Below are 22,139 nucleotides of genomic sequence, written 5' to 3'. Positions count from 1 at the left end.
AAATATGAAAATCACCTTTGACTCTCCGCTGCACCTGTGACAAGAATCCTGTCGTGTCTCTTGTCACGTTTGTGGTAAATCCCATTATCGGCCTCTTTCTTCCCATCTGTGCGAGTTTTTTTTAGTTTTTTTATTATGGTTGAATAAACTTTTATGTTTCTATCAAAACCAACTTTGTGGATAAATCAGCGCTAATTGGATGTTGTGTATAAGCGTGAGTGCTTAAGTGTGAAGTCCCGGGCGGCGGAGGCACTCCTCCAGCGGCTCTCCTGCCGCTGCTGCCACATGACGGGAGGCGAGTTAATGAGGAAGCCAGACTGTCTTCTTCTGAAACACAAACTGCTGCAAATAACCCGCCTTTAACGGCTTCCCGCTCCAGTGTTTGGGGCCAATCAGAGAAGTCAAATGTGACTCTCTGATCCCACGATACTCAGCCGGCAGTTTAAATGTCAGGAGTGTTTTCTTCTCCCTCACTAACCCCGGCTTTAATGTGTGTGACTGGAGGAGGCAATCAGCCACAGCTCAGCTCCGGACGGCTGCACAGCAGCGGCGCTTGCAGGAGGTAGATTACATTAGTAAATCTTCCCTGTGAACTTAGCAGTGGAATGGATCCACTGAACTCTTTCAGCTCTTTTCTGGGCAGAGAACGAGCTTCGTCAGCCATCACAGGCTGCCAGTGTTGGTAGAATGTGTTATAACGTCACTGTAGCACCTCTAGTGATCACAGTAATACACAAGTGATGAAATGAATCATCCAGTTACAGTTACTGAAGTTTGTCGGGCTGCAGTCTCTCTCTGACCTCGACAAGGAGCAAACTGTTAGCATTAGCATTACCTAGGGATGCACTGATACTGGTATCGGATCCAATGCTGCATGGAGTACTGGTACTGCTACTGGTACTCGTTAAAGACCCCCCCAATACAACCCGGCTAGCTAAATTAATGATGATGACAAAAGTAATTCAGACGGTGAATTACATTCTGCCAAAATGTCAAGAGGAGGAGAAAGATAGTTCGTACAACATGAACAACATTTAGACAAGCAGAGTTTAACTGAGCCGAGCCGTGCTACATGCTACTTTCTAGAGGTGTAAATCATCAGCTTCATCACGATACGATGTTGATATGTTTGTATGACGATACGATGTTTGCCGATATCTCAAAGTCTGTCATGATACCATTTTGATTCGATTTGATTCACAGGCCTGAAAACGATATGATGTGATATCATATGCCCATCTCACACAATCATTTATTTTCATGTTGGGATTTATGGTTGGTTATTAGCATTGAATTACTGTAAGTAAAAGATTACTGAAAGTAATAAATCACTGGAAGTAATTTATGAAAAATTTTAATTATTAATGGAAGTAAACTGTCATTTACTCATTAACAACTCCTAAAGTAATTGAGTAATTACTTAAAAGTTAATAAATCATCAAAAATTATTTATTAATGAAAACTTATTAATATGCATAAATTTGTTGTTTTTTTTATTAATAATAACAAGGGGGCACTACCAGATAAACTGGAATTAGCTAATACCAAAATATCAGTCTCGTTTGTAAAAGGTTTATTTAAGTTAGTTAATATTTCTGCGTAAAATATAACAATCTTAAATAAAAGAGAAGGTGTGAGATCCGAGCACAGACTGTTACAAACCAGTGAATTGTCAACAATAAATACACAATAATCACCAAGAATCGTTCAATTCAGCTAACAGGCGTTTATTAACAAAATTGATTAATTCATAAATAATTCTGAAATCATCTCATAAATCAACACATTCAAGTAGCAAACAACATCCAACACGGAGATCTAATCTATTAAACAGCAAACAATATGTACAAAGAGTGTGTGTGTGTGTGTGTGTGTGTGTGTGTGTGTGTGTGTGTGTGTGTGTGTGTGTGTGTGTGTGTGTGTGTGTGTGTGTGTGTGTGTGTGTGTGTGTGTGTGGATGGTCTGGAATGATGAGGGTGATGGCCGTAATGATCCCGAACGTCCACCAGGTGGAGGCAGACGTCGGCGGGTCAATGTGAGTGAGTGTGATGACCTCGAACGTCCACCAGGTGTTGGATGAGTTGGGATCCTCAACCAAGATGGCGGCTCTGATGCAGTTTCAAAGAGCCAAAATGGCAGCCCGGTTGCTGCGGTGCAGCATTACCATCGCGATTGGGAGACACTTTCCGAGGTCACGTGACGACCGGACGACACTGTCAGTCCGGTTCTGAGCCAGAGTTCTAACTGGATGTTGGAACATGCAGTCAGAACTCTGGTGATCTGTCGTTAGCGGCACGAGTTAGCGGTTCGAGTGCTAAGTATGGCTATGTGTATGAGCTTATCTGGAGCAGATAAGCCGAGCGGCAGCGGACGCACAGGGCGCGCGTGAACGGGGTTAGTGAAAGAGAGAGTCAAAGAGAAGGAGAGAAGAGTTCTGGCGAGGTTCGGTTCTGAACCCTGGTTCCTCCACACTTGGACCTCTGGTTATGAGGTGGAAAACCAGAGCCCCGGACTTGGTTGGTGCGCTCGAACACAAACATATGGGATGCTGCGGCCTTATCAGCGGCACATTGAAACACATTGTATGTTAGCTTCACGCTAATCTAACAATTTCTGCCCAGACAAAAGCTCTTACTGTCCGGTGGTGCTGCGTATCCAGAATCCCCCAAAAAATGGAAAAGAGAAAAAGTAGTCCAAACTGTGTCCTGCTCGTCCGGCTGGCGTTGGTTCTGTCCCTTGGACCAACTTGGTGCTCTCTTTACCGTCCCGAGGCAGCAGAGACGTGTGTCCCTCTCAGTGGTCGGATTGAGAAGCAGAGGAAAGTTTGTTGGAAAAGAGCTTCACCAAGTTGACTTTTGGACCCCTGTGGTGTCTGTGTCGGGTTCGACCATCACCATTGGTTGCCAACCTGTGGGTCAGAGACTTCCTGGGGTCTTTGGGCTCTTCCCTGCTGTTTTATGGCCTGTTCATTGTTCCTGGTGTTTCTCCTCTGTCACAGAAAATGCTTGGAGGAGTTCAATGGAATCTTGATGCCCAACATTCATATCAACTCAAAAAAACAACTGAAATATGATTTGACTATTTTATTTCTAAGGTCTTTCAGGTATCATGCATTAAATAAACAATGTAAACAGTAGGGGTGTTAACAGTAAGGTCTCGTATCTTTGCAAATGAAATATGAAATGGCACCTGTGATACTCATCGCTCTTTTCAAGTTGTTGCTCAGCGTTTGTGGAAAGAAACTGGTCAAAGCTGGCGTGACGTCAGACACGGTTACGGCGGAGCGAGCATGCGGGTCGAGCCTGTGCTTCTTCTTTAAGTGCATGGCCAAGTTCGTTGTGTTTCCCGAGTATTTTAACTCGCACTGACACTGTTTGCATATGGAGTGAGTTTTGTCTGTTGAGTCGTCTTTCCATCGGAATCCGAAATATTTCCATACCGCTAATTTATTTCCAAGAGGTGAGCGTATGTCGTCCTTTTTTGGGCGGCTCGAGCTAACCATGATGCCGCCGTGCACGTTGTGTGAAGGCGGCGAGAGTGCGCAGGAAATGGTGACACCGACGTACAGACGTGCTACGTGAATTTTCAAAATAAAGGCGTATCTTAAAGATGACGATGTGAATTGATGTTGTCATTGTGCATCAATGTAATTGTGTCATTAATAAATGAATCGATGTGGATCGATGTATTGTTACACACCTACTACTTTCTGGGCTCACGCACCAGCGATGCTACATGCTACATGCTAGTTTCTGGGCTTATACACCAGCGATGCTACATGCTAGTTTCTGGGCTCACACACCAGCGATGCTACATGCTACATGCTAGTTTCTGGACTTATACACCAGCGATGCGACATGCTACATGCTAGTTTCTGGGCTTACACACCGGCGATACCATATGCTAGTTTCTGGGCTTACACACCGGCGATGCCACATGCTAGTTTCTGGGCTCACACACACTGGTGATGCTACATGCTACATGCTAGTTTCTGGGCTAACAGGCCAGCGATGCTGCATGCTACATGCTAGTTTCTGGCCTTATACAGCAGCGATGCTACATGCTAGTTTCTGGGCTCACACACCAGCGATGCTACATGCTACATGCTAGTTTCCGGGCTTATTCACCAGCGATGCGACATGCTACATGCTAGTTTCTGGGCTTATACACCGGCGATACCACCAGCTAGTTTCTGGGCTTACACACCGGCGATGCCACATGCTACATGCTAGTTTCTGGGCTAACAGGCCAGCGATGCTGCATGCTAGTTTCTGGGTTAGGGTGTTTTTATGTTAAAAGTTTTCGGTCACAGTTTTGTGCACTAATTACCTTTAAGAAAATTGCACTAATTCGTAAAGTTCTTTTGCCTATAAATTCTTTATTTGTTTATATATTTAAGATATCTTAATGGTTTTGGTGTCATTTTCTTAAGTTTTTTCCTACTCCTTCCAGTGGTGCTGGAAGAGTACCAGTTTTTCTTCACATACCTACATAGGGGAAGCCTTGAAGGATTTCCCATGGTCCTGAGGTATTTTGTATTTTGCACTTTGTTCAGATAAATACCAAAAGGATGTTAGTATATACAAATCTAGCAACAAATTTATCAGTGGAGATTACCATATGAATAAATAATAATGACTTTGATGTAAAACTGGGTTGTTGTAGTTGTTGATTTTCTTTTTGATGACAAGTTCAACACACCATATAAGTTTAGAGCAGCTCAATGCTTTAATATTGTGAAATCAGAGGGACTTTTGAATATTTTCAGTTTGAATGCCTCCACAGCAGCAGCAGTGTCTCTCAGTCACAAAGCCTCAGGCTTGAGACGCAGCTTGTCCTTTACAAAAGCACAATCTGTTGAAGTCTTGCGAGGACAAGATGTTTCATCCAGCAACAAGAGAATATTCGGAGGCCGCAGACAAACAAGCTCATTTAAAATCCGGGAGCACGGAGAAATGTCAGAGCCTGAGACGGCTCTTTAGGAGCCGACACACAAAAACATCCAACAAAGAGACAGATGGAGAGTCGAAGACGAGTCGGGCTCGTCCCCGTCTTTCAGGCCCCTTCAAGGAAATGTCCTTCAGGGCGACAGACGTTTGGAGGTATATTGCAAACTGTGCAGGAACAGTTTGAAAGTGACAGCGAAGCGTCATTTGGCCCCTGTCATGTGAGCCGGGGGCCCCTAGGCCAGCCTGTCCTGAACAGACACCAGTCTGTTGGAATTTAGCATCGCACAACACAAATCCTTACGGTCATGAGACGATAACTGCATTTTATTCATTAAAAAGGGCAAAAACATGACACAATAATTTACTGCGAAGAACAAACTGCTGTCGAAATCAAGTTACCAACAACGATTCTTTTTTAAATACATTATATTTCAAATTGAACAAATTTTTGCATATTTGCATTCACGGAATTCTGGATCTCACATTTTTTTACCAAATTATCAGTTATATTTGTGTATTATTTATTTATTCTTAAATACATAGGGCAGTATTAGTCAAGCTTTTTGTTCACTTCTCTACTTACAAATAAATATATAAATAAATAATGTACAAACTAAATACATATATCGATTGACATGTTTTGGGGGAATATTTACAAAATTGTGAATAATGTAACTGTGTACTTTTATGTGATTATATTGGATAATATATACAGTATTATGCACCACAACTGTAATAATTAAAATAGAAAAAATATCAATTGAAGTTTATATACGGTATTGCAATATGTGAGAGGTACTGGAAAATGTGAAACCTCTGCACCACACATCTCACACTTCAATGCATTCGATCAATTTGAAGTGTTTTAAATCAAAAAGTCTTTAAAGGTCCAGTGAGGAACGTTTTTTTTAAATAATGGAAGAAAATAACAAATTGTCCTCAGTCCAATGAGAAAATTAGCAGAATGTATCATAAACACAACAGCGAATGAAGTTGTTTCTTATGATTTACTAACAATTACTAACACTTTTTATTATTTACAAACTTTTTTACAAATTGACAAAACTTTAAGCAGGTTAGGTAACTCCAACTAAAACAATCAACGATAACATATGATGCATGTGTTCGGTGGGAAACGGAGGAATAAAAAGAGCTGAGTGGTAGAAAATGATCCAAGTTGATTGTGTTAGGTATTGTTTCACAAAGTTTGTAGTCAAAGTTCTTTTGTTGGGAGAAATATTTAAAAATATATAATTTTTTTGGTGTCCAATTAGGAGAAGCAACCAGGCCTCGCTCATCTGAACAAAACAGTTCCTGATTGCAAACCGTCATCATGTCTGTTTATCTCACTCATCAATCACCGGAAAAACTTCCTCCTGCTCTTCCTCTCCATCCAAACACCCGATATTATCAGACATGCACTTACCAGTTTCCATTGAAGCTTATCTTTCTTCCATAAACTTAATATAACAATGTTATGTGACATAATTATCACATTATTTCCTTGTTAGGTTCATCTAGACAGGGTCGGTTTATTGCCTGGTGCTACTGGAACCCATTTGGAGTCTGAACTACCTGTGCAGTTTGCATGTTCTCCCTGTGTGCGCTGGGTTTGCTGCCAGTGAGTTGTGTGTTGGTACTAAAATCAGACAAATTATGTACATGAAAGACTCGATACTGTCACCTCGTGCACAAAAGTGGCATTGATTAACATGTATAGATCACATCTTTAAATATGTTGGTCAAACTGTCTCAATTGAGGCAGAAATAAATCATTTTTACCTTTATGATATTTTCAAAAGATTTATTATTTAATAATGGAAACACAAGCAGAACAACAGCATAAAGAAATAAAACAAGGAAACAATCTCAACAGATAACAATAATTGGTCAGTTTGACCCAAAATCAGACAAATATTTAACTAAGAGAAAAAAAAGATTATATTTGGATTTTAAAAGAAAATGAGGGTTTACAGACTTCATCACCATGGATCGTCATCATGTCGGCTTACTTCATGCAGCAGCTGCCTGAAAGTTACCACGTCACTGAGCAGCTCGTCAGCTGAAGGACGCCGGCTGCAGGAAGCATCAACCAACAAGTGGAGCGTCACAGCTTCACTTTAGAAACTTCTTGAGTTCAGAACACACACACACACACACACACGGTCGACACTCTTCTTAAAATGGCAAGTTGAAACGTTCTACCTTTAAAGAAATGGACCCTGATGGAGGGTTTCTCCTCCTCCTCCTCCTCCTCCTCCTCCTCCTCCTCCTCCTCCCCCGTCCTCCCCGGCACCGGTGATCGCCTCCTTCTCCAACGCATCTTCCAATATACTGATGAGGACTTATTCACTCTCTCTCCTGTTATCCTCCTTTACCTCCCTCTCTCTCTCTCTCTCTCTCTCTCTCTCTCTCTCCGTCCTTACCCCTATTGAGTCCACTCCCCCCTCACTCTGACTGCCCCCTCTCTCTCTCTCCCTCTCTCTCTCTCTTCTCTCCCCCCCTCTCCTCTCACCCTCTTTCTCCTCACTCTCCTCTCTCTTCCCCCATCTTTCCCTCCTCTCTCCCTCTCTTTCTCCTCTCTTACCCTCTCGCTCCTCTCGCCCCCTCCTCTCTCTCCACTCACCTTCTCTTTCTCCTCCCTCCCTCCCTCCCCACTCCCTCTCTCTCACTCTATCTCACTCCTCTCTCCCTCTTTTTTCCTTCCTCGCATGGTCTCGTTCAAAGCACCATCAATATTCAGAGTTCACATGATTAACCTCAATGCCAGTGTGTGTGTGTGTGTGTGTGTGTGTGTGTGTGTGTGTGTGTGTGTGTGTGTGTGTGTGTGTGTGTGTGTGTGTGTGTGTGTGTGTGTGTGTGTGTGTGTGTGTGTGTGTGTGTGTGTGTGTGTGTGTGTATAAGTATAGTAAGTGCATGGTTTGAAACGGGGATATATGAACCCAACCCTTATACAATTCCAATCCCCTCACCAAGAGTGTTAATATAACTTATGTAACATTCATGTGTTTGGTAATGCACTCCTACATTTCTTTATTCAGCATTTCTTTACGGGACTTAGCTAATTGTTCCTTCAGTAGTTTTTGGAAAGTTCAAGTTTGAACTGCCACACAACTAACTTCTACAGTCCGTCTGTCCATGTTCAATCTTAGAAGGCGTGCACACACACAATCACACACACTTACGGACGATTTAGAGCACAGACTGTGCGCAGTGGAACCAAACCGGTAAATAAAGCTGTGTGAGGGCGCAACAGGGCAGAGAGCCGCTTTCACACTGGGCAGTAATGAACACGGAGGGCAGCTAGAGGACATCTAGCACAACACACACACACAAACACACACACACATAGGACTCATCTACTGCACACACAAACACACACACACACACAAATAGGACTCATCTACTGCAGCTCTGGGTGAACAATCTGAGCTCATAAAGCACAATTAGAGGGTAAAAGTGTGTTTCTGCCCCTCAGCCCATCAGTCTGACCTGCATCCCTGTACATAAGCAAACAAAAGGGAATCCGAATCATAAATGACACCAAACTGGAAAAATCACAACTGACACACACAAATAAAAGGAAATGTGTGGTGTTAAGAAAGGACGTGGCAGATCTGTGTGATGTTTCCAAACACAAACTCTGTTTATTCACACCATGTCCAAGCTGCAGAGCAGCATGGCTGCCAGGCAGTGGGCAGTGGGCAGCAGGCGGAAGGGAACACACACACACACACACACACACACACACACACACACACACACACACACACACACACCTCATCAGGGTGTCCAGCTCCATGTGTTCGGTGTCAGAACTGTGTGTCCGAGACTCGGCTCTACGTCTCGATGCCAATAAAAACCTTCTGACTGAGCCGAATGTAAAAGAACAACAATGCAGGCAAATAAAAATGTACAAGACGTGCATCATATGAAGGGTATTTATTACATTTTGTTGTTTTGCTGTGTTGCATACGTAAGCAAGGAAAGTAATCAATCTTCTGTTGAGCTGAGAACGATAAATCAATGCATTAGAAGCTGTAGTAATTAAGCCAGTGATTATTGATCAATTACTTTATCTGACTTCAGTCTTACTGATATTGATATAGTTTTCAAGAGTATTCGACAAGATCCTTTCAGTATTCAGAGCTCTTTTCTTTCCGTAGGCTGGTAATGTGTCCGCTGTTTTGTTGCTGCTGAATCACTTTGTTTCAACCTGCACATGATAGAGCATCTTCCCCCTGCGACACTATAACACAGCAATGTGCACATCAACAGGACGATGAACAACTATACCCAATGCAAAACAGTCAATACAGTCAATAGTAAAGTAACTATAAAAACACTTATTGTAACACAAAAAAAGTCAAATAAAACATGCAAAACACAATTGTGAGGTTATTATCTATGACCAGCATGGGACATCCGCCTTGTTTGCAGCCCTGGAGATATTTTTAACAAAACAGTGCTGCAAAGAAGAAGGTCCATTACCAACAAGTGAATCCTCTACAGATTACAAGGCTTCTGTAAATGGTGTCAAACTAAATGCATGTTTAGGGGGAAATAAATTATACATTAAACTATACAGGTTTTCAACAATTTTAAATACTGTAAGTGTCACAGGTCCAACAACATTGTACTCAAAGTGTGTTTCCCCAAATCAAGCCTTGGTCCTAATTTTCAGCCTGTCTAAAAGTCCCTCTAGTGAGCTCTACTGAGAACAGGCTGTTCCAGCATCTGTACCTTTAAATGCTAATGAGCTGTGTCTGTTTTGTGTTGTAGCATTTCCGAGGAGAAAAAATGGCATAGGCAGAGCTCATCTACCTGCAGGAGGGTCAAAGCGAGTATCCACTACCAGAGGGAGGTTATTTCCCCAGGTGATGTCATGAAAGAAAAATGTCTGAATCGCCTGTATGAACACACATTTGCTATAAAGTGTAGCTAACAAGTGAGGGAAATGGGAGATTTTCTTCACTTCTGGGGCCCCATACACAGGATATAGGGACACATATTACTTTTAGAAAATCTTTATAAAGTGAATTTAGCATAATATGGGACATTTAAATCAGTAGCTCCACTTCTTCCACTGTTAAACAGCCGGTTACAATTTGACCTTCTGGAAGCAATGATGACATTTTTGTGTCGCCATGATAAAGGTCCATACTTTGTTTAAAGTAGTACACTAAAACAACTTTTTAATATTTTGACTGCTAATAGAAGTAATAATATGCCGTTTCTGGTGTCATACAGAAGGAAACAGTCAACTCAGATGCTGCAGTAAGAATAAAATCTATATTTGTATGTGAAATGTGCAACTTTTTCTTTTAAAGTTGTGCAGGCATGTCTCTTGATTATCTCTCGCTAATTCAAAAACCCTACACACACACACACACACACACACACACACACACACACACACACACACACCCTCTTCTCAGCCGGTCATCTGGAAGTGATTACGTCCGAGCGTTACACCTCTGGCGTTAGACGTGTTGCCGATGACAGCCAGCCTTTTGTCTTTTACAGCCCAGTGATGAAACACGCCGATAAATCCTCCTCAGACACACACAGCACACGACGCCTCCATCAACCCGCTTTCACACACACACACACACACACACACACACACACACACACACACACACACACACACACACACACACACACACACACACACAGACACACACACACACACACACACACACACACACACACACACACGCACACGCACACGCACACGCACACGCACACGCACATGCACACGCACACACAGACACGCACACATACCACTTTTTTTTCCACACTGCTGTGATTGTGCAGTTTACAACAGTCGAGGCCGGGCAGCCCTTCGCCTGCAGGAGACTGAAAGGCCGTGACCTGTCCTGGCTCTTCACACAAAACTAAGAAAACACATTGAAAAGTGCAGAAAAGTGGAAAAAAAAAATCTTCATCTGTACTCGGAGGAAACTTTCTGTTCAGCACATGTAGAGTATTTCATCATGGGGCCTCTTCCTGCATTATATCACTGCTGTTACTCAATCCCCTCCCTCCTACTGCGTTTGCTATTCCTCACACGGCACAGAAGTTTGGAGATTATTGGAACAATCGATAAATCTCTCTTTTCTTGGTCTCACTCCTCCAGCCTTCTATTTCATGCAAATCTGGCCTCATTTTTTACCGTCCCTTTCCGTGCAGGACAACAAACCAACACAGCTCTCGAGAGTCGAAGAAAAGTTTTTTTCTGTTTGTTTTTTTAACACTGGTGGTTTGGTTTCCTGCTCCGGAGCAGAAACAAGGAACAAAAGTTTGCCCTGTGGTTCTGTTAGCTGCACTGATGCTGACAGTTTAAACGTCGGACCAGAAAATGTCAACAAAACACAAGATGGACAGCTGTGGAGTTTTACTCTGCACACAAAAAGTAACTGCTTATAAAAGTAACTTGTAAGTCTCATTCAGTCAGAAATGTATTATGCTCATGTTGCTGATGGTACATCAACGAATAGGAGGAAGATGCTCTAAAGTCAGGATGTAAGCACTTTTGAGAAAAAACAACTTATAAAACAATCTCAAAAAGCCACCAACATGCAGACTCACATAATGCTAACTCCTATTTATGGCTAATGATGCTAATGCTACTGCCAGCAGGACATGGTGTTGCTGTCGGGACTATTGAATCGGTTCAGGATTAAATTGGAGTTTGGTGAAATAGTAACACATCTCCAGCTCCTGACATAATGCCTCACTTACTGAACCCGCAGGATTTATTTTATGAAAGTACTAAAAAAGTGTTTATGATTATTTGACATCGACTCAGATGACTTTAATAATTCATTATATTCTTGACGTCATTCTGTGTGACGTTGATCAAGTTGAACGGTTTTGAAGGAAATTGATTTGTGTACCTTTGAATATAGAAAATTAGTCCTGAGAAGGTTTCCGTCTGTCGGAAATGTCCTCGTCTGCTTTTCGCTTCTACACTTCCCGGCAGTAATCAAACACAGCAGAATTGTTAGGTTGTGTGAATGGAATGACATATACAGGAAAGATTGTTGATCAAATATTGACCATACTTTTGTGTGATGATTATAGATCGATGATTATTTCATTATTTTTCCTGTTTGATTTTCAAAAATTTAAAGTAGACCTCAAGACTCAGTTGTTTCTGTTCATCTCTTTAAAAAAAACTAAATCTTCTGACAAAAAATAAAGCAACAACTCTAAAATAAAACAAAGCGGTTCAGCCGTTTGCTCTCTGCTGCCAGATTACTTGTAGGAGTCTTGACTTGAAATGTTTGTTTTATTGTGGTTACACCTACAAAAAGAACACATTTTCTATACTAGCGGTGATGGTTTGAGTGAACAGGTTTCACTTATTATTCAGGAATGCAAGAAGGACAAAAGTTCAGGACAATAACATTAAAATCAAAAGAAATCCGTTCTTCATGATCAAACTGAGCTGAAACACGCCTCAGTTTTCTTTGGAGGTGACTCATGTGTTCAACAATGTGTTTCACTGCAACAGAGTTTCTAACAGACCTTTTCTTCACAGGAGACGTGAAGCATCAACAGTCTCTTCTTCATTCTTGTTTTCTTATCTCTCCATTTTCTATTCAGTCTCTGCTGAATTCAGTCTCTTTCTACACTTTTTTCCATTTTAACCCGTGTTTTTCCTCTTCGTACAGTACATCTGCACAGCCAGAAGAGTTTGTCGGTCCTCACTTTACCACACTTCACTCAAATACAAGCATACTGTCAAAGGGCAGCTGATAAAATGTTCTTTTGTAGTATTTTGGTTCTCTGTTCACATGATAATCGTGTTCAGAGCTGCTGAAAACACAACTTTTTGAAAACGGTTCCCATGGTGGAACTTTTTGAAAACACTCCGACTCTACAGCTGCTTTGAAAAGTTGAATTTTCCAGGCAGATTATCAACATGCTCAAGCGTGGTGATTAATTTACAGCTTTACTACGATGCTTCACACTGCAGTTCTTAGCACGCTAGCTGCTAGCGCCGCTAGGTGCTCAGCTGACGGGTTGACGTCAGTCGATGCCAATATGAGATATATGAATTGCCAAATCGATGTCAGTACAACCTGAGATGTTTCCAATACAAACTTTAAAAGGTCAACAGGAAGTCCGTGAAGCTTCTTTCATGTTTTTTTGGTTTTTGTTTTACAGCAGTACAAGAGTATGCTAACTTAGCGTATGAGCTTCACTTCGAGCAGCGCAGGAATGAAAATCAAGTCCAAATTTAATACGAATACAGATGAAGAAGAAGCTTTGTTCTGCCGCGTGTTGCTGCGGTGGAGGGAAGTTCCTCTGCCCTCTGAATCACCGTCCGTAGGAAGAGAAAAGGTGGAGGAGGAGAAGCCAACGTTCTAAAATATGGCCAGTCTGTATGTGTGATTTACAAGATGGGAAAAAGATGGAGATTTCAGAGGATCAATGAAAGGAAAGACATACACTCATCCGATGTCCCTGAAAACCTATTTGGAAGGACTCTTCTGAAAAGAATATCACCAGGACAAGCATAGGTAACCACTATCCAGGCCATTTGGACCTCACATGCATGTTTTCCAACTGTGGGAGGAAACATGGAAACACCACACACAAAGGCCCTGGTGGGTATTTGAACCAATGATCTTATCACTGTGAGGTGAGAGCACCAACCACTGCTCCACTGTGCAGCCCTACTTCACTGAGCTCAGTGGCTCAATAAATTCTTTACAGTTGCTCCACACAGAATAGAATACAATATTAAGATATCAAAAAAGTGAGAGTAAAATATTAAATCGATAAATACTCACATGAACAAGGGAGTATTAATATTTATGAGGCAAATGGTTCATAAATATATGCACAGTGAAGATCTCCACAGTAAAACTATTTACAAAGAAGCAATCCGCTGTAAACAAGCCAGCTGATGTCAAGCCTGAGAAAAAAAACAGAGCAGAGTAAAACTCACCGACACACCAGAAGTGATGAGAAACAGTTTAAAGATTGTTAAAAGAGTGAATGAAAACAGGAGGAGCAGGCAGCCCTTTGTATTCATCAAATGTTAGTATGCTTTCACCTTTACTTGAAAAGGAAGTTTATGATCCTCCTGGACCATCCATTTAAATAATCCCACAAGGAAAACATCTCACAAAAGGTCAAACCCATTACATAATATTATTACCCAGGATGCTCTTCATGACAGAGCGAGTAGCTTCACCATCTATGAGTCCATGAGAGATTGTTTACACCAGGACCATCCACTTACTGCGTGCTGCGCATGCACGCTAAGCTTGTCGTAAATAGTTGAGTAGATTGACCACAAGAAACAATTTCAGGATCCCGGAGTGTTTGTGCTGCTCAGTCTTTGGACTTCAACAGAACTTCTCCATAAAAAGAGTCATTTTGAAAACACTGCCGTCTGAACCTGAAAGGGTTCTGATGCTGAGATGGAAAAACAATCTCATTTCCAGTCGATTGTTGTCGTGTAAACATGGCCTCAGCGTCTGGTTTGGTCTGGAAGCAGCTTGAGGAGCTGCAGGAAGCTGAAGGGAACAGAACATCCATGTCTGGAGAGAAGCTGGATGGATGGCTCGATGCAGAGCTCAATAGAACACAAACTTCACATTAGACTACTGCTAATGTTACTGACTCCAGTAAGATTTACTCTGGAATCAGTAAATATAACCTTCTAACACTGCAGCACATTCAAACTGTGCCACGGGGCTTTTCCTGTTCTTCCTGCAACTTTAACAACTGATTTAAGGATTTTATTACATAATAATGTTTCATTTCTAGGACCTTTACCTGCTTGTGAGCCTGTTTGCTCATAATTTATGCCCCAGAGCATCTCAGGCTGGAAAAATCAGTTTCCATCTCTTTGTTATACTGATATTCCTTTAATTGTTTTGTATTTCTGCTAATTTAGTCTGTGTTCTAAACTCATTCATTTCTTAATGCTGTTTTTTTTTTTCATTGTTCAAACTTTGCAATCATGGTTGAATAAAGTGCAATATGAATAAAGTTGTTATTATCATCATTATCATTGGTATTAGTAATAAATCTCCAAAAAGTTGGTTTGTTAATATTAATTTCTGACTCCAATTCTATTTACATTAATCACAGTGTCAACCTTTTGGTGAATTTGGGTGGTAAATTAATCAGAATTTATGATTTTTCTTTCCATTTTATGATCTTTCAAACATAATTGTTTTTAACCAGCAAAAACTATATAACTAACTGTAAGATTATATGAAATGTGGTTGATACATGTTCAAGATACTGACTTGTTTGATTTTGTTTTATTATTTCAATTATTGTATACTTTTAAATGTGTTAAATCGGTTTTAAATGTTTTAATTCATGACGTGTGCTGCTGCTCTCTTGGCCGGGTCACCCTTGTAAAAGAGATCTCGATCACAATGGGTTATTTTCCCGGTTAAATAAATGTTAAATAAATAAATAATTAAAATTCCACCTGAAGTGACACTTCCATCAACTGAAGATGAATATAAAGTTCATTCATCTTCTTGCACATCTATTTGAATTCATTTTACTGTAGAGAGAGGATAAGGAGAAGTCAGAAGTGATCAGTAAGAATTAAAAATGAATTTCAAACCTTCAGGCAGTTAAGTGATCAGATGAGTTTCTCTAACACCTGATCTCATGAATGCAGCTATGCTTCAAGTCAGTTCCTCTGCCTGAATTCCTCTTTACTAATCTCATGGTAAAGCTTAGGCCTTAAGCTTACACTCCAAAGTGTTACTGCTTTCACGATGTTGTGTTATGTCCTCCAGTGGGCGAATAATGAGCAGCACTCTCTTTAAAAGAAGAATCACAGTTAAGGTCCTGCAGGTTTTGACCTACAGGTCATGTGTTTGGTAATCGCGCTCCGTACTGCAGTTTCATGTATTTTTCAGTTGTTTCACGGGGTCGTGCTGCCAGACGAAGTTTCCCTGGAGGCATAAGGTCATGGCAGGTGCCTGGCCTCTCCCAGCTGAGAGAGAAAACACCTGCTGTGACGACGCTGACTGTCCAGAACAGCCAATGGCGCGAACTCGCCCTTTGCCGGGGCAAGCAGGGAACATTCTGTGAAATATGTTTTCCCAGGGAGAGAAGCTGGAAAAAGAGGCACGAAAAGCACTGAGCTCTGGTTCCCACTCACATACTTGGGATGCTGACGCTCGGCTCGGGGTTGACGACAGGCAGGAAACCAGCAGCAGTGAGAGAAAGCAGCAGACGAGGTGCTTCAGAGGACAAACTCCTCCGGTTCAGCAACCTTGGAGCGACAGCTTCCAGTGGAAAGCGGACGCACACATACAAACATGCACTCTGCCGCTATCAGGCTTCAAACTGATGACTGACATCCTCTTCCTCTCCGTATCACTTCTCCTCCCACCCTGCTCCGGGGGAGGAAACCAGCGCCACCCCCACCCCCCCACCCAAGAGCAGACCTGGTGGAAAACCTCCCCTCGTCCAGGCCTGGACCGTGACCGGATTCCAGCGCTGGTCTGGCAGGTGGACGAGGCAGAACGTCTCACTGTGACCAAACCTTCACAGCAGGAAGCTTCGCATGAATCCATGTAAATGTACCGGTGAGGCCCGGCGAGCCCGAGTCCCACATGTTGGAGCTTTGTGCTTGTAGCTGTGGCACCAGAGATAAGCGTGAAAAATGACTTTTTGTAGCCTTGTTTAACACTAAAAACACAGGATGGAGTGTAAGCAATGGATTATACGACGTATCTGTCGGCTCAAGCTGCAAACGCTGCCACCTACGACTAACCAGCTTACACTGAACATCACAGCAGCAGTGCCAGGTCCAGGAGGATTTCATATGATGAAGAAGAAGAAGAAGAAGAAGAAGAAGAAGAAGAAGAAGAAGAAGAAGAAGAAGAAGAAACATTGAACGTATTTGGAAAAACTGATATATGTTTTCATATAAATATTTTTTAACAATTCATAGGTATAATAAATACAGAAATACACAAAAAGATATGTCATTGACGTTCTTGGAAATTGAGAACCATTTCAATGTATACAATAATTTGAAACCTATTTTATTTAACTTTTTAGTCTTTATACTAAAATGCTAATGTGTCATCCTGTATGTCATGTTCGTCAAACAGAAGATCACTAGAGCCAACCCAGAAACACACAGAAACAAATACTGTACTGTACCAGACTGTAATGTACCGTACCATACCATAAAGTACCATAACGTATCATACCGTACCGTACTATACCGTACTGTACTGCACCACACCATACCGTACTGTACGTACCATACCATACCATACCGTACTGTACCGCACCACACCGTACCATACCGTACCGTACCTTACCATACCGCAGCATATTATACTGTACTGTACCGTACTGTACTGTACCATGCCATACCGTACCATACTATACCATACCGTAATGTACCGCACCATACCATACCGTACCGTAGCATACTATACCGTATGGTACCACACCACACCAAACCATACCGTACTGTATGTACCATACCATACCATACCATACCATACCATACCGTACTATACCACACCACACCCCACCACACCATACCATACCATACATACCGTACCATACCGTGGCATATTGTACTGTACCGTACTGTACCGTACCATACCATACCGTACCGTACCAAATTGTACCATACCGTACTGTACCGCACCGTACCATACCATACCATACCATACCGTGCTATACTGTATTGTACCGTACCGTACGGGTACATACTACATAGTGAATACAAGGCCTGCACAACAAGGTCAAGACAAGACAGGACGGACATGAAATTACAAAACAACATTTAACTGTAAAACATCGGGGACCGAGAGAGAATCAGACACACTGGGGGTGAAAACAAACATATAGACGAAACACATCGTCACTAGGGCAACCGTTATGAAGCGTTACCGAATAAACTGTTAATTCGATGTAAATGTTCTGTTTCCTCGTTGGGTATTCAAAACCTTTTCAGACCTTTAAAACGGTGGCGCGGTGGATTAGTGGTTAGCACTGTGAGAACATCAGGTTTGAGTTTGGTCTTCAAACATCTCTTAGAAATAATGAGTGTAACATTTTTCTTTCTATCGTCCCAGCACGTTCCCACTCTAGTCCGTCCTCTGATTCACTGACTGTCAAGAACTATCACAAACATTTTAATGTCTACAAAACAAACCATCAAAGTGACGACGAGCAGCCAAAATAACCCAAATGTTTGTCCTGCAGACAACATGCAGATCAACACTTCACATCTTTGTAGAGACGGTGGGAGGAGAGAGAGAGAGAGAGAGAGAGAGAGAGAGAGAGAGAGACAGAGAGAGAGAGATAGATAGAGATAGAGAGAGGAAGATGATGGAAGATGATGGAAGATGAACGCCCGGTCCAGCTCTATTGATTATTTTGCCGTTTGCATCTTCCCACGTGTTGACGATACTGCGAGAGCCCACTCAGGATTTAGGAGGAGAGAGAGGACGAGTGCATCAAACACAGATGAGCTAATGCACAGAAACACACACACACACACACACACACACACACACACACACACACACACACACACACACACACACACACACACACACACACACACACACTGATTCCACCTCAGCAGAGTAAACTAAAAACAATGAGATGTGTCTTGTTTTGGGGGTTTCTGTTCCTCAATTTCTCTTTCTGTTTTATGAAACTGTACAGGCTCTCTCACTCTCTCACTCTCTCACTCTCTCACTCTCTCACTCTCTCACTCTCTCATTCTCTCACTCTCTCACTCTCTCACTCACTCACTCATGCACACACACACACACACACACACACACACACACACACACACACACACACACACACACACGACCACTTGTAATGTTATAACAGAGACACTGATGTTTATGAGCTCATAATGATAAAAGTTTCTCTTCTTGACATCAGTATGATTAAACATCAACGTTTCAGCATCGTGTTGCAATATTAACTAACCCTAAACTTCTGGATCATTGTGTGTGTCACTGGTTAACAAAACCACTGGCGAGATGTCGCAAGAGAACCTTTAAGGCCTTACAGAGGATAACAAACAACATCAAGTTGTACATACATTTAGTCACTAAAAGTAGATGTGACATGTGATGACAGGAAGCAGGAGCTTTCAAACTAGACGCAACATCAGCCCTGTGAGTAAATCTGCTATCTAATTATTACTGCCCACAGGCTGTAAGGCCTTGCCTCTGCTTCTTTGTTTATGTTCTGTTTGACAGGAGGTACCCTCACCGACTTCTTCCTCCTCCTGTTCTGATGTGAAGCAATCTGATTGGAGGATGACTGCTGATTGGCTCAGCTCCACCCACCAGCTGAGGCCATTTAAGAAGCTCCAGCAGACTCCTCATGGCGGCTGAAGGCCCCTGCATATTCCCTTTTGAACCCATAAGCACAAGAAGAAAATTTGGCTGTGACGTCAGCCAGCAGCAGAAAAAAAATGCTTTTTCGGCAGGACTGTTCATACTCCGATAAGAAGCTGCCGAACTCGCAGGCCACGCCCCCTCACAGCAGGCACAAGTCTGTGAAGCGGCGTTTAAACTTTTCAACTGCACAGTTTATTTCTGGCCTCCAGTGCTTTCAGAAATACATTTCTCTGAACTTTTTCAGTTATAAAAAAGTTTTTGTCCGAGCGCGATGTTAGTCCAGTTTCAACTACAGGAGCTGACAGCTGTTTGTGATGCGTTCAGGTGCATCACGTCAGCCTACACTCCGACATTTTAACGAGCTGCGGCGCTCGTACAGTAGCGCTGTTACAAGCTAAATATGATTAAAATATTATCGATAGTCATGAGCGAACTAGAACACGCATGCGCAGCACACGGCAGTGCAGAAGTTTCGGCAGTGCGGCTCCTACATAGTTCGGCCAGGGCGGTTGGCACAGCCGAAACAAATTTGTTCGGCCAGAGGGAGCTGGCCGAAGGGAATGATGTTATTTTGTTCGACAGGACCCCGCACTGCCGAACTTTCGTCTTGTTCTTATGGAGTATGAAGAGGCCTTGATGCAGGAGGTGTCTGTTCAGTCTGCCCAGAGGACCTTGGTGTGTGTTTCGATTGTGTGAGATCTTTTGAACTCGGCTACACTCTGATCTTTGACAGTGTGAATTTCTTTAACCTTTATTCTATCGTGAACCTTAGTACAACAGCTTGGTGACGGTACCAGCTGTTTTGTTTTTGTGTTAATTAGGTGTTTTGTTTGTTTCCCTTTTGCCACTCTCTTGGTTATTGAATTTGTCGTGGTTGAAACCTTAGTTCATGGCCTTCTAGTGAAGAAGCTGCCTTTTTTTTATAGTAAATCAACCTTTGTATTATTGGGCAATACCCGTTTGGCCCGCCTTTGTTGTATTATTGTCTTTGGGGTTCTGTTTAATCATTGTAAACCTCAGAACTTGCAATAAAACCCTCACTTCACCCAAACTCTCCTGGTTATTGTTACTGCCTACTTCAACATCCTTCTCTTAGCATAGCCAGGTTGTAACACCAATCCACTCCTTCTCCTCTTTGTGGATTGAAAAAACAGCCATTAAATATAAATAATTGTTATTTATCTGGTGCAGATCCCTGCAGATGTGACCACCTTGCTCTGCCCCCTCTCTGACTGACCAATCAGGGAGCAGGAAAATGCTGATGATGTTGAAGGCCTGGTCCATGACGGCCCAGCAGCGCCTTAGATATACAGGATGTAAGAGAGTTTCAGCAGTTTCCTCTTAATTTATTTTACTCAGTCTGGGCAGTGGTTTACTACACCCTCTTGTGGTACATGGTGGTATGACAAGACTCTGCCCCACGATTTTATTATTTAGGTTGATTTTAAATGAAAATGTTCCTTACAGAACCTTTCAAAGTGAAGTGGTCAGTAAGTTGGTCTACTGGTTTCATTTTACCACAAACTTCATCAGAACTGTTACCAATTAAAGCTTTCAGACATGCAACACAAAGTGCACTCTCTACTCGCCTGCTGTGCATTGACCATTGCTCTGGTTGAGTCCAGGTAACTGAACTCATAGGACTTCTTTCACTTTAAGTTTTTCACCTTTGTCTCTCTTGTAGTCATTAGTCAATGGTGTATCGATATATGTGCTCAGGAAGTGGGGTTGTTGTAATTTCCATCCATTTTCTCCCGCTTATCTGTTTCCGGGTCACGGGGGTGGCAGACTGAGCACTGTCATCCAGATCACATTGCACCGATTAAGAACCTTCCTGCAGGTGGTGTGCCCACAGGAAGGTGGTTGTAATTTGATACCAAAAATAAAAATGTTGTGACATCAAAATAGTAACTATATTGACAACTGTATTTGGAAACGGTTAAAAAATATTTAATTCAAAAACATTGGCTGAATGATCAGCCTCAAAGAGTCTGAGTCACATCATGCAATTATTCAGAATAACAAGACTTAAAGTCACTGAGCAGGGAGACCAATAAAACATGTTAATGCATGAAATATTTGTTTTTCATGCAATATTATCAGACCACTTTTTTACAAGTGAGTTAATGTAAAGCCTAAATTCAGAATTTCCCTTCTGAACATGAAAATATGATCAATATCTTTAACATAGTGTTGTATTTTCATAATTATTTTACTTTGAAACTTGCTCTTGGTTCACAGTGAGAAAGTTATGGGTTCAAACACAGGCCAGGCCTTTCTGTGTGGAGTTTGCATGTTCTCTCCGTGTGTGCATGGGTTTTCCTCCCACAGTCCAAAAACATGTGTGTGAGGTCAATTGGTGAGCCTAAATTGCCCCAAGGTGTGAATGTGTGGCTGGCTGGCTGGATGGATGGATGGATGGATGGATGGATGGAGAACCCAAAGACAATTACATTTACACATATAAGCTGAAGAGAAAGAAACTCCCTAAAAGAATGCGAGGAAATACACACTTTTTTGTCCAGGTGTAAAAGGTGAACCTTCAACTGATTTCAGTTCCAAAAGTTTCCAAATAGAATAAATCTGTAACAAAAGCAAGACCTGGCAGAGTTCCGACAAAAGGCACAAGGTGACATGTGGAGTGCAAAGACTCCAAAACACGCAGCTCACATTCCGCCCTCCACACCCACAGCGCGCTGCCTGTGAAACGCACAGAAACTCTCTCTCAAAACCAGCGAGGCCCTGTTTCTTTCCTCTGTTCTTTCCCTGAGTTACCCATTCTGTTTCACCT

The 22,139-nt window shown here is 42.1% G+C and overlaps 1 protein-coding gene across 1 annotated transcript in view; it reads right to left on the bottom strand.

Moving 5' to 3' along the window:
* Positions 1-22,139, bottom strand: part of nhsl2 (NHS-like 2) — a gene marked incomplete at its 5' end in the record, with an annotated part of 163,476 nt that overhangs the window by 140,644 nt on the left and 693 nt on the right. The window lies entirely within an intron of this gene.

The sequence above is a fragment of the Lipophrys pholis genome (genome assembly GCF_963383615.2).
Source record: "Lipophrys pholis genome assembly, chromosome: 18".
Taxonomy (NCBI): domain Eukaryota; kingdom Metazoa; phylum Chordata; class Actinopteri; order Blenniiformes; family Blenniidae; genus Lipophrys; species Lipophrys pholis.
Note: the sequence above shows the minus strand (reverse complement) of the source record. Positions and strands in the feature narration are given on the sequence as shown.